The following is a 14,343-nucleotide window of genomic DNA, read 5'->3' as shown; positions in this document are numbered from 1 at the left end:
TAAAGTTGGATTATGACATTTTGATTTGCTATTGTTCAACCACTGAATGCATTTTCTATGAAGAATGAAATTCCACGATCGAAGTTATATGGATGTTTATTCGGTATTCATAACAAAGATGAATGGAAATTCACACATCATAACAAAATACCAATAGTGTCATTATAACTAACTAGCCATCTTCTACAGTAGGCTACACTGGTCACACAAGAGTTCAACATTACGTTTTAATTGTAATAATATTTGATTTACCTTTCTTTACTCTATTATTAAACAATCCAAGTATTACAGTAAATAACAAAGTCAATTAACAATGCTTATGAGTCCGTATATGTAAGTAGAATATCATTAAATAATATCATGTAATAGAGATGATAATAAGTAAAAGTAGTAGTAATATTAATAATATTAATAATAGTTATAGTGGTGTAATAATACAATTAATTGAAATGCAGGTTCCTTCCAGACCATGAGTGTGGTAGTCTCTCTGGCAGATCAGTGTGGTGTATGTCTGCAGACTGTCTAGGCTGTCATGGGAGAGCCCTCTAGTGGAGATCTGTTGAAACATCATATACAGGATAAGAGGACATGTATGAGAGGATATTAATGTATCTTATATGACCAGGCTTTGCCATTTTGTTTTAGATTATTAAGCTACAGTATAGGCTACTACTCACTACTGATTGTAGTGGGTATAGACTCTGAGGCCCACTATTGAACAGTTAAAGGGAGAAAATAGCAATGCAGAGAGTAGCCAACTGTATTCATTAGAGAGGTTTAATTGGAGCATTGCATAAAGTAATATATTGCATAGAGCTGATATGAGAGTCAAGACAGTAAATCTCTATTCCGCAGTAAACCATGACAGTTCTATGCAGTGGCGACTCGTCATTCAGAGCAGAGCCCCACCTGCTTTGAGACCCACATTTTTAATTAAAAAAATTAAATAATAATAATAATATATACAGTGCCTTGCAAAAGTATTCATCCCCCTTGGCGTTTTTTCCTATTTTGTTGCATTACAACCTCTAATTTAAATGGATTTTAATTTGGATTTCATGTAATGGACATACACAAAATAGTCCAAATTGGTGAAGTGAAATGAAAACAATAACTTATTTAAATAAAAAAAAAGAACGGAAAAGTGGTGCGTGCTTATGTATTCACCCCCTTTGCTATGAAGCCCCGAAATAAGATCTGGTGCAACCAATTACCTTCAGAAGTCACATAATTAGTTAAATGAAGTCCACCTGTGTGCAATCTAAGTGTCACATGATCTGTCACATGATCTCAGTGTATATATACACCTGTTCTGAAAGGCCCCAAAGTCTGCAACACCACTAAGCAAGGGGCATCACCAAGCAAGCGGCACCATGAAGACCAAGGAGCTCTCCAAACAGGTCAGGGACAAAGTTGTGGAGAAGTACAGATCAGGGTTGGGTTTGTCATGACGTTGGCCTCTTTGAGTACAGGGAGGACAGTTGACCCCCTCCCCCCTTGCACCATCCCCCAACCTACCTCCCCCCACCCAGGCCCTGTGTGAAAGGGTTGTAAAATTCCAGAGGAGAATCTTACAACCACATGGCCCAGTTGAGACACAGAGGGGTCCCATAGAGAGACACAGGAAATTCTTCCAACTCACAGAATTGGGGAACCGAATGACATTTGTGTTCTGGAGAAGGTATGGAAGATTGGTGAAGAATCCAGCTACGAACTGGTCCGCTTGGTACAATTTTGTGATACTCAGAAGAGACAATATAGCCATATTACCATAAAACGGTTTATATAATTGCCTCAGCCTTGAGACTTGCATCCACATGGTTGTATAGAATGTATTAATAAGGATAAAGCTATTTGTAATACATTGAGATGCTATGTACTGATGTTAATGTGATAGAATTATATTTCTGTACCAAGCTTAACTCAGTCATCGGCACGCCCCCAGGGACACAGACAGGACCAGGTGTCATGTGACATGTTCACTATAAAACCATAGCCTGATCTACTTTTTAACAGACCCGGCCTCCACTCCATTGCGAGTTGGCCAATAGGTTTGACCATCCAAGTACTCTACTGAAAGTGAACTATACCACGTGGTTAACTTTTAGACTATTGATACCGACAGAATAAGAACAAGTCTTTGATATTAATTATTAGTCTGCAGCTAAGTAAATTATATCATTGAACGCGAAGACCAACGAAACATCCATTCTATGACGACATTAATGAATGTCGCTTTAAAAGATCCATTCTAACCGAGAGAGAGAGAGAGAGAGAGAGAGAGAGAGAGAGAGAGAGAGAGAGAACTCTCCAACTGAACAACGCTTCAACAAGGATCCCGACGACACACTGAGCGTAAATATATATTGATTGCAATTGTTCTCAAATGAGTGAGCGTTCATGTGCAAAGAATTAGCATGTCAATTGTTAATATTAATGAACTGTGTACCTCCTCAGCTGAACATTTTATGACCCATTGTTCTACAAGACACCAGCCATGCCTGTTTAGACCACTAGGGCACATTACTTTACCAATTCTTTGTGATGATAATTACTGTTTGTATACTTCGTGTGAATTACTTAGTTTAGTAAATAAATGATTTTAAGACAATTAATGTATGGATGACTCTTAGTAAAGACTGGGTTCGTGCAGATACAACAATTTACGATGTTTGGAATGAGACTGGACGCGAGGTAAAATACACCATTTAAACCAGAAGATAATCGGCCTATACTATAATAGAATATAATATATAATGTCATAATATAGGAAAGTTATATTAGGAAAATTATAACCTTGTAATCTGAATATTTTCCTTGGTGCCCCGATCTCCTAGTTAATTACAATTAAACGATTAATCAGATAATAATTACAGGGAGTTAATTGATAAACATGTCTTAAGTTTAATGGTACCCCAAAGACACGACAGGTTATGAAAAAATATCTGAAACTTTGAACATCCCACGGAGCACTGTTAAATCCATTATTAAAATATTGAAAGAATATGGCAATACAACAAACCTGCCAAAGAGGGCTGCCCACCAAAACTCACAGACCAGGCAAGGAGGGCATTAATCAGAGAGTCAACATATAGACCTAAGATAACCCTGAAGGAGCAGCAAAGCTCCACAGCGGAGATTGGAGTATCTGTCCATAGGATCACTTTAAGCCGTACACTCCACAGAGCTGGGTTTTATGGAAGATTGGCCAACAAAAATCCATTGCTTAAAGAAAAAAATAATCAAACATGTTTGGTGTTAGCCAAAAGGCATGTGGGAGACTCCCCAAACATATGGAAGAAGGTACTCTGGTCAGATGAGACTAAAATGTAGCATTTTGGCCATCAAGGAAATGCAAACCCAACATCTCTCATCACCCTGAGAACACCATCCCAACAGTGAAGCATGGTGGTGGCAGCATCTTGCTGTGGGGATGTTTTTCATCGGTAGGGACTGGGAAACTGGTCAGAATTGAAGGAATGATGGATGGTGCTAAATAAAGGGAAATTCTTGAGGGAATTCTGTTTCAGTCTTCCAGAGATTTGAGACTGGGACAGGGGTACACCTTCCAGCAGGTCAATGACCCTAAGCATACTTCTAAAGCAACACTCAAGTGGTTTAAGGGGAAACATTTATATGTCTTGAAATGGCCTAGTCAAAGCCCAGACCTCAATCCAACTGAGAATCTGTGGTATGACTTAAAGATTGCTGTACACCAGCAGAACCCATCCAACTTGAAGGAGCTGGAGCAGTTTTGCCTTGAAGAATGGGCAAAAATCCCAGTGACTTGATGTGCCAAGCTTATAGAGACATACCCCAAGAGACTTGCAGCTGTATCTGCTGCAAAAGGTGGCTCTACAAAGTATTGACTTTGGGGGGGGTGAATAGTTATGCATGCTCAAGTTTAGTTTTTTGTCTTAATTGTTGTTTGTTTCACAATAGAAAATGTTGTCTAAATCAAATCATACAACCCCCCCAAAATAAATTTTAATTGCAGTTTGTAAGGCAACAAAATAGGAAAAATGCTAAGGGGGTGAATATTTTCGCAAGCCACTGTTATATATATATATATATATATATATATATATATATATATATATATGTTTTTTTTTTCTTCTATTTTTTGGTGGGGCGGGCCAGCAGAAAATAGGAGCATTGTGCCGTGATTGGCTCAGTGTTCTGTCACTCATGGGGACCTTTACGAAATCGCCAAGCTTCAGTCCTTAGTAAGGGTAGACATCCAACATTTCAGCCCTTTGGGTCCTGCCATAGAGTTATATTACAAGTGTCCTTACAAGAAGGCTCAAGGTCATTGGCCACAGAAATGTCAAATCACATTATGTACAGTAGCTTTGATTGGACTGATCATGTCAACATCTTACTTCCACAATCTTAGCTAGCAGTCATCATAATGAATCAAGTCTACTGGCAAATCCTTTTTTTCCTTGTCATATAAAGAGAATTAATGAAGAGAAAATATAGATAAAACGTATCGGTGCTGCAAGCATTGCAACTGGGAAGTCGGGAGTAAACAGCTCAAACAAGGAAAATACGTTTTGAAAGGTCATTCAACTTGGAATTGTAAATCCAGCATCTTTCTCTTTGATGACAAAATTTGCCCACGAAGGACCAACGCTGTCACGGTTGTCGTAAGGAGAAGCGGACCAAAGTGCAGCGTGTGTGTCGCTTCACATTTTATTTTCACTGTGAAAGTTTGCAATACATACACAAATAAACTGAACAAACAAACAAAACAAAATGTGACGCAGAGTAGAAACATACACTAACTCAGAAATAATCTCCCACAAACCCAGGTGAAAAAAAAAAACCTTCCTTAAGTATGATCTCCAATTAGAGAGAACGAGGACCAGCTGCCTCTAATTGGAGATCCCAAACCAAACCCAACATAGAAATACAAAACTAGAACCTGACAACATAGAAAAACTAAACTAGAACACCTCCCTGTCACGCCCTGACCTACTCTACCATAGAAAATAACAGCTTTCTATGGTCAGGACATGACAGCCGCACCACTTTCCTGTTCAAGCACATCACAACAACATGAGACCAACATTGTCTTATGCTGCTTCATAAATGATGTAGTATGCCAGAGAGTTATGTATACTGTAGCTAAGAAAGTAATACTAAGTGTATGTTGTGTAGTAAGCACTTAGTAGCCCATGTGCCTCACTCTAATCATTTGGTCTATTTTTCACAGTAAACAAATCGTTCGTGGCCGTTGTGTGCTTGTTTGCAAACTTTTTTGTACAGCTTTGACAGTGCTACTGATAGTAGTGGTGGCGCGTGGCTTGCACGTGCAAATTCAGCACACACAACATTCTATAATAGAATTGTGTTATTTGACGTGTCAAATGAAAAGCTTATTTAACGCGTCAAATAGTGTTATATGACATGTATCTTTTTAGACACACAAAGACCCAAACAGCGTTCAATGTGCCTCACCCTAATAATTTTGTATATTTTCACCTCTTAATTTTGCCTACTGTTCTAACTTGATGGGGCACATGTAGCCTATAATGTCACGTCTGTTATTTCATATTTTTGCTGTTATCTTTTTTTGGGGTGTTTATTTATTTCTGTTACATTTGTTTTGGTTTTTACATGTAAAATGTTAAATATACCGTTTAGGAGTTATTTGTATTGTAGTTTGGTCAGGACGTGGAAGAGGGTATTTGTTTTATGTAGTTCGGGGTGGTGATTTTGCTTAGAAGGGTGTTTGATTTATTATTTCCGGGTTTTGGGTTATGTTCTATGTTTTTTGTATTTCTATGTTCTCTCTAGTTTAGTATTTCTATGTTAGGTAATTGGGTGTTGGACTCTCAATTGGAGGCAGGTGTTTGTAGTTGCCTTTGATTGAGAGTCCTATATATAGGTATGTGTTTTGTGGGAGATTGTTCTGTGTATAGCCTTGTGCCTTACCAGACTGTTATGTCGTCAGTGTGTTTTGTGTACGTGTTTATTTTGGTTCCTTAATAAAGAAGATGAGTACATATGATCTCGCTGCATATTGGTCCGACAATGATTTCTCTTTATCTTCTGACGAAGAAGAATGTGACATATAACCTGTTTTAGAGAAATGTAATCATCGAATATTGTAAGAGCTTTCATTGTTTGTTTATATGCCCCCTTTATTTATCTTACTGTTCTGACTTGTTGTACAGGGATTACACTGTAAGAACGGCCTATGCTCTGAATTCTGTCTCTGTACATTTCAAAAGTGCTCAACAAATAGTTACATTGACTACTTCCGTGTTCGCTCGCTCATTAATGTCTTAATTGAAATTACGGATTGCCTCTTATCCGCTTATCGTCCTCTTATGCCATAGTTTGCACATCTCAATTGTTAGTAGAAACCACATTTGTTTAAGAAAGTCAGCCATATCACCTATGTTTTTAAAAAAGTCAGTAAATGAGGCTGAATGAACTGTTTCTCTGCCAGACAAGGCTCCGCTGAAAGCCAGGTGTAGCAGTGGTAAGGTGTTGGGACTGCGTTGGGACTCTGCTGTTGGGACAGCTTTATGTACTGCCTAACAGTTTGTGGGCACCGTTGATCACCGTTATAGTGCAATTAATGTATTGTTTAGTGTTCTGTAGTAGCTTTGCCGGCATACAATCGCCAAATGGAGCGAGTAGTCGTGCTGCACTTCGCTCCGCAGGTAATATTACATTTCATTACATTACAACGGTTTGATTTGTTTGATCTGAGCAATTTTTTTAGCTAGCTACATAGCTGTCTTTGTATCAAAGATAATTGTGTAGTTTAGAGTAATTATCGAGGTTACTTGCCAGCTATTTTCGTCCTCCGCGAAGCGTTCTCCAAACTCAGACAACACTGCTAGCTAGCGAACTTCTGCCGACTAGCAGCACTGTAGAAACTAATACATTACAACGGAACGATTTGATTAGTGTAGTGTTAGCTAGCTACATAGTTGTCTTTGCTGTCTTTGTATCTAAGATAATTGTGTAGTTTAGAGTAATTATCGAGGTTAGCTAGCCAGCTATTTTCGTGCGATGCGACGCCGTTCTCCAGACTCCAGACTTAGTCAACACACCTAGTCATCATCAAACCCACTGCTAGCTAGCCAACCTTTACCGACTAGCAGCACTGTAGAAACTAATACATTACAACGGAACGATTTGACTAGTGTAGTGTTAGCTAGCTACATAGTTGTCTTTGTCATAGTTTGATAATTGTGTAGTTTAGAGTAATTATCGAGGTTAGATAGCCAGCTATTTTCGTCCCCTGCGACGCCATCTTCCAAACCTTGCCAACTATTACCGACGAGCAGCATTGTAGAAACTAAATACATTACAAAGGAACGTCTTGATTAGTGTTATGTTAGCTAGCTACATAGTTGCCTTTGTATCATGATAATGGTGTAGTACTGAAACTATCGAGGTTACCTAGCCAGCTACACTTTCAAACAAAGTCAACAACGCAGCCACTGCTAGCTAGCCTACTTCACCAGCCAGCAGTACTGTATCATTTTAGTCTTTTTAGTCAATAAGATTTTTGCAACGTAAGCTTAACTTTCTGAACAATCGAGACGTGTAGTCCACTTGTCATTCCAATCTCCTTTGCATTAGCGTAGCCTCTTCTGTAGCTTGTCAGCTATGTGTCTGTCTATCCCTGTTCTCTCCCCTCTGCACAGGCCATACAAACGCTTCACACCGCGTGGCCGCTGCCACTCTAACCTGGTGGTCCCAGCACGCACGACCCACGTGGAGTTCCGGGTCTCCGGCAGCCTCTGGTACTGCCGGTCTGCGGCCAACAAGGCAGAGTTCATCTCAGCCTATGCTACCCTCCAGTCCCTCGACTTCTTGGCGCTGACGGAAACATGGATTACCACAGATAACACTGCTACTCCTACTGCTCTCTCCTCGTCTGCCCACGTGTTCTCGCATACCCCGAGAGCATCTGGCCAGCGGGGTGGTGGCACTGGAATCCTCATCTCTCCCAAGTGGACATTCTCTCTGTCTCCCCTGACCCATCTGTCTATCGCCTCCTTTGAATTCCATGCTGTCACAGTTACCAGCCCTTTCAAGCTTAACATCCTTATCATTTATCGCCCTCCAGGTTCCCTTGGAGAGATCATCAATGAGCTTGATGCCTTGATAAGTTCCTTTCCTGAGGATGGCTCACCTCTCACAGTTCTGGGTGACTTTAACCTCCCCACGTCTACCTTTGACTCATTCCTCTCTGCCTCCTTCTTTCCACTCCTCTCCTCTTTTGACCTCACCCTCTCACCTTCCCCCCCTACTCACAAGGCATGCAATACGCTTGACCTCATCTTTACTAGATGCTGTTCTTCCACTAATCTCATTGCAACTCCCCTCCAAGTCTCCGACCACTACCTTGTATCCTTTTCCCTCTCGCTCGCCTCCAACACTTCTCACTCTGCCCCTACTCGGATGGTATTGCGCCATCGCAACCTTCGCTCTCTCTCTCCCGCTACTCTCTCCTCATCCATCCTATCATCTCTTCCCTCTGCTCAAACCTTCTCCAACCTATCTCCTGATTCTGCCTCCTCAACCCTCCTCTCCTCCCTTTCTGCATCCTTTGACTCTCTATGTCCCCTATCCTCCAGGCCGGCTCGGTCCTCCCCTCCTGCTCCGTGGCTCGACGACTCATTGCGAGCTCACAGAACAGGGCTCCGGGCAGCCGAGCGGAAATGGGGGAAAACTCGCCTTCCTGCGGACCTGGCATCCTTTCACTCCCTCCTCTCTACATTTTCCTCTTCTGTTTCTGCTGCTAAAGCCACTTTCTACCACTCTAAATTCCAAGCATCTGCCTCTAACCCTAGGAAGCTCTTTGCCACCTTCTCCTCCCTCCTGAACCCTCCTCCCCCTCCCCCCACCTCCTCCCTCTCTGCGGATGACTTCGTCAACCATTTTGAAAAGAAGGTCGACGACATCCGATCCTCGTTTGTTAAGTCAAACGACACCGCTGGTCCTGCTCACACTGCCCTACCCTGTGCTTTGACCTCTTTCTCCCCCCTCTCTCCAGATGAAATCTCACGTCTTGTGACGGCCGGCCGCCCAACAACCTGCCCGCTTGACCCTATCCCCTCCTCTCTTCTCCAGACCATTTCCGGAGACCTTCTCCCTTACCTCACCTCGCTCATCAACTCATCCTTGACCGCTGGCTACGTCCCTTCCATCTTCAAGAGAGCGAGAGTTGCACCCCTTCTGAAAAAACCTACACTTGATCCCTCCGATGTCAACAACTACAGACCAGTATCCCTTCTTTCTTTTCTCTCCAAAACTCTTGAACGTGCCGTCCTTGGCCAGCTCTCTTGCTATCTCTCTCAGAATGACCTTCTTGATCCAAATCAGTCAGGTTTCAAGACTGGTCATTCAACTGAGACGGCTCTTCTCTGTGTCACGGAGGGTCTCCGCACTGCTAAAGCTAACTCTCTCTCCTCTGCTCTCATCATTCTAGACCTATCTGCTGTCTTTGATACTGTGAACCACCAGATCCTCCTCTCCACCCTCTCCGAGTTGGGCATCTCCGGCGCGGCCCACGCTTGGATTGCGTCCTACCTGACAGGTCGCTTCTACCAGGTGGCGTGTCGAGAATCTGTCTCCGCACCACGTGCTCTCACCACTGGTGTCCCCCAGGGCTCTGTTCTAGGCCCTCTCCTATTCTCGCTATACACCAAGTCACTTGGCTCTGTCATATCCTCACATGGTCTCTCCTATCATTGCTATGCAGACGACACTCAATTAATCCTCTCCTTTCCCCCTTCTGATAACCAGGTGGCGAATCGCATCTCTGCATGTCTGACAGACATATCAGTGTGGATGACGGATCACCACCTCAAGCTGAACCCCGGTAAGACGGAGCTGCTTTTCCTCCTGGGGAAGGACTGCTCGTTCCATGATCTCGCCATCACGGTTGACAACTCCATTGTGTCCTCCTCCCAGAGTGCTAAGAACCTTGGCGTGACCCTGGACAATACCCTGCCGTTCTCCACTAACATCAAGGCGGTGACCCGATCCTGTAGGTTCATGCTCTACAACATTCACAGAGTACGACCCTGCCTCACACAGGAAGCAGCGCAGGTCCTAATCCAGGCACTTGTCATCTCCCGTCTGGATTACTGCAACTCGCTGTTGGCTGGGCTCCCTGCCTGTGCCATTAAACCCCTACAACTCATCCAGAACGCCGCAGCCTGTCTGGTGTTCAACCTTCCCAAGTTCTCTCACGTCACCCCGCTCCTCCGCTCTCTCAATTGGCTTCCAGTTGAAGCTCGCATCCGCTACAAGACCATGGTGCTTGCCTACGGAGCCGTGAGGGGAACGGCACCTCCGTACCTTCAGGCTCTCATCAGTCCCTACACCCAAACGAGGGCACTGCGCTCATCCACCTCTGGCCTGCTGGCCCCCCTACCTCTGAGGAAGCACAGTTCCCGCTCAGCCTAGTCAAAACTGTTCGCTGCTCTGGCACCCCTATGGTGGAACAAGCTCCCTCACGACGCCAGGACAGCGGAGTCAATCACCACCTTCCGGAGACACCTGAAACCCCACCTCTTTAAGGAATACCTGGGATAGGATAAAGTAATCCTTCTAACCCCCCCCCCCCCCTCCCCCTAAAAGATTTAGATGCACTATTGTAAAGTGGTTGTTCTACTGGATATCATAAGGTGAATGCACCAATTTGTAAGTCGCTCAGCTAAATTACTTAAATGTAAATGTAATACATCCAACATTTTTGGTTTGTTTGCCCCCACCAAGATTTACAAGCTAAAATCGCCACTGGTTCTATGTAATATTTGTCTATCTGCAACTTTCTGAATGTTCCACCCCACTGAACAAGCCCCAAAATAGGAGCTCCAAAGTTGAGCAACGCACCTTGACAGATGAAGGTTAATTCCTGATGACAGGAAGCATCCAGCCACTTCAGTTTTCCGTTGTCAACCCGGACCATCTTACCACAGTGGTAATTCATGGGGTTGAGGGGGAAGCAGCTGTGCCACTCGCTGTACTTCACCACCTTATCAACATCCCCACTGGTCCACAGCCAGGGGGAGCTCCACTCAAAGATGGACCGCTCCAGACCAATCCACACCCCGCCACATGGCAGCTCCACATTGGCCAGGAGCTGGGTCAAGTCAGTCTGCACGGTCTGGTTGGTGATGTGTACCAGGTTGGAGTGACGACTTTTACAGAACTTCAGTGCATTGATCCAGCTCTTGGACTAGTTGAAGTAGTGCAGGTAATCTGCATGGACAAGACACAAACACACATGAAATTGCACACATGTAAATGCAAGTTCAGAAACTCAAAACCACAAATACACAAACACTTACAGTCTTAGCTGCCATTAAAAGTCCAACAACTGTCACTTGTACACCTTTGTACAGATTGGTACAGAATGTAGCTCCATGTCTGACACTCACCCGGATGGAGTGGAGAAATTGCACTACTGGGGGAGGATGTGGGCTTCCTGTCTGGGGAGGTGGGACCTAATGAGATCAGTTGTCCACTGGAAGTTGAGGTTGATGGAGTGGTGGACTGTCCAATAGTAGTGGTAGGTGGTGAGGTGGTGGACTGTTTGTTAGTAGTGGTAGTTTGTGAGGTGGTGGACTGTCCATTAGTAGTGGTAGGTGGTGAGGTGGTTGACTGTCCGATAGTAGTGGTAGTTGGTGAGGTGGTGGACTGTACAATAGTAGTGGTAGGTGGTGAGGTGGTGGACTGTCCATTAGTAGTGGTAGGTCGTGAGGTGGTGGACTGTCCATTAGTGGTGGTAGTTGGTGAGGTGGTGGACTGTCCACTAGTAGTAGTAGGTAGTAAAGTTGTAGATGTTGTGGTGGACATCTTGATAGAGGGAGGTCCAGTTGAAGTAGGGCTGGTGGTTTCAGGGGTAACAGGAGTGGTCAAATCCCCAGTGGTGTTACTTGGACGTTCATCTGTCAAAATGAAGTAGAATACTTAAGTGATAATGGCGGAGAAGCCAGTGTTTGGAGGATATATTGACACAGGTATTTTTAGGCCGGAGACAAATTCGAGGACCTGCAAACCGTTCCAATATAGGATGTTTGCAAAAAAAAATTGGGACACTTACTGATTACAGTTTTGGACAGGTAACTAGTAACTATAACGTATTACATTTAGAAAGTAACCTACCCAGCCCATGTCGGTTGCTAGAAATGCGACCTAGTCGTTCAGTCTTTTTGTACTATACCTATGGATATAGAACAAAAAGTAATTTGTTCTAAATGTTCCATTGCCATACTGGCTGGCAATGTTCTTATCCCTTTCTTGCTAGCTAGCCAACTACGTCTAACTTAAACTGTTTTCTACTGACATTTTTTTGGATACATACATAACAATGAGCTAATGAGGTGCATAGAAAATGTGCTCACTCGTCAGAACACTGTTGTTCAAAGGAGCTAGCCAACAACAAAGCTAATGCAATGTTGCAAATATCTGAGAAACAGACAGCAAGGTTTATATAAATCTCCGTTGTTGAAAACTACATTTTAGTCTCAAAGAAATGTGAGATAATGTCGAGATGCTTTTTATAGCGGAGATCAAGTTGATAAATTGCTTGGCTGAGCTGATGAGACAGTGTATTGCACAGTCAGATGGAACAGAGTAAATAGACATTTTAAGGTCAAAGATTTAGCCGGTGGTAACTTGTGGAATAGACACCGGCTGGAATGCAGTTTTAACCAATCAGCATTCAGCATTAGACCCACCCGTTGTATAAATGCATACACTGTAAGTGCCTGTTTCCTATCATTTCAGGAACTTTATAACAAATATTCCATAAATATTACATTTTGTCATAGATTATGATTGACTGTCAACACTAGTTTGATAACACTCTCACAGGGTTCAATTTACCCCCATAGCACAGGAAAGCTTTTTGAGTAGAACAATTTTCTGGTGTCCATTGTCTGTCATTTTTTGAGTTCAGCATAGCACAGTTTGCACCTGTCACATGCATTTTATGGTCCCATTTCTGAAATGGTTCCCCACTGGACCAATTCCATGTGTTGTTGTTGTACTTTAATCCAATCCAGGTGTGGTCCTTAGCCACCTCATCAAAGGCAACCTGCTCTTTCTGGTTACAGATACTCGCCAGAACTCTGCCTGTTGATTTGCAGTTTTCCAGAGCTGACATCTACTGCATACTTCCATTCATCAACTCATACTCCTTCTCTGTTATTCCATTCTCATGATGAACTTATAGAGGGGGAAGATGAAGTTACTACTTTGATTTCATGAGACATAATCCAGGAAGTGAATTATGTCTCACTTTGAAAGTAGTTTATTAATATACATTGTATATACTGAGAGAGGCTTACCTAGTTGCTGACACACATACTGCTTTTGATTGTGACAATCCTCTGCTTGCCAGTGAGATGAAGTGGAGATGACACAGTCATGACCCATGTCCTTATTCTGTTGCCCAGTTCAAGAACATGAAGTCCTCTCCATCAGACCACTTCCACTTTTCATTTGGATCAGGCTTGTCTCCACGGAGCCCAATCCACACATCACCACTGAAATTACCCAAAGAGGATTGAATTGCCTTCCAATCCTCTTCTGTGTGTACGATGGACATGTTTGTGTAGTGCTGTCTGCAGTACTTTTTTGCATCGTTCCAGTTTTCGTTCTCTTGGACAAGGGTGTACTTTTTGGCTGAGTAGGTGACTGTTGGAAATACAGAGAAAATGTTTATCAGACTGCTTGTTGTGTTGAGTGGCAAACATTACCATCTTCAGCTTTATCTATTATAAAATATAGGCAACACATACTGTTTGGTAGCAGAGCAAAATAGAGATATAATTGATGGAAGCTACAGAGCACGTGTCAGGGGCATGGAGAAATTAATACATTTGCAATCTCATTCCAAAATCGGACATTTTTTAAAAATGAATATAGGCTATAGACTCAACTATCAACTGTATTCTTTATAGACTGCACTAGAATATAATGTCAATTCACACTCTAGTGCTTGGTGATGTCCTTTATATTAACCAATCAACACAGATAATGAAATAAACAGAAACACAAAATAACCGAGTTTGATATCCATGTCTATGCTAGCCTGTTTAATAGGGCCTATTAAAAAAGTTGATCTCGATCATTAGAAATACATGACTCACATATACAGTGCATTCGGAAAGTATTCAGATCCCTTCCCCTTTTCCACATTTTGTTACGTTACAGCCTTATTCTAAAATTGAATACATATTTTTTCCCCTCATTAATCTACATACAATAGCCCATAATGACAATGTGAAAACTGGTTTTTAGACATTTTTGCAAATGTATTAAAAATACATAAGTAAGTATTCAGACCCTTTG

Source organism: Salmo salar, chromosome ssa07, assembly GCF_905237065.1.
Source record: "Salmo salar chromosome ssa07, Ssal_v3.1, whole genome shotgun sequence".
NCBI lineage: Eukaryota > Metazoa > Chordata > Actinopteri > Salmoniformes > Salmonidae > Salmo > Salmo salar.
This window is presented reverse-complemented; position numbering follows the sequence as displayed.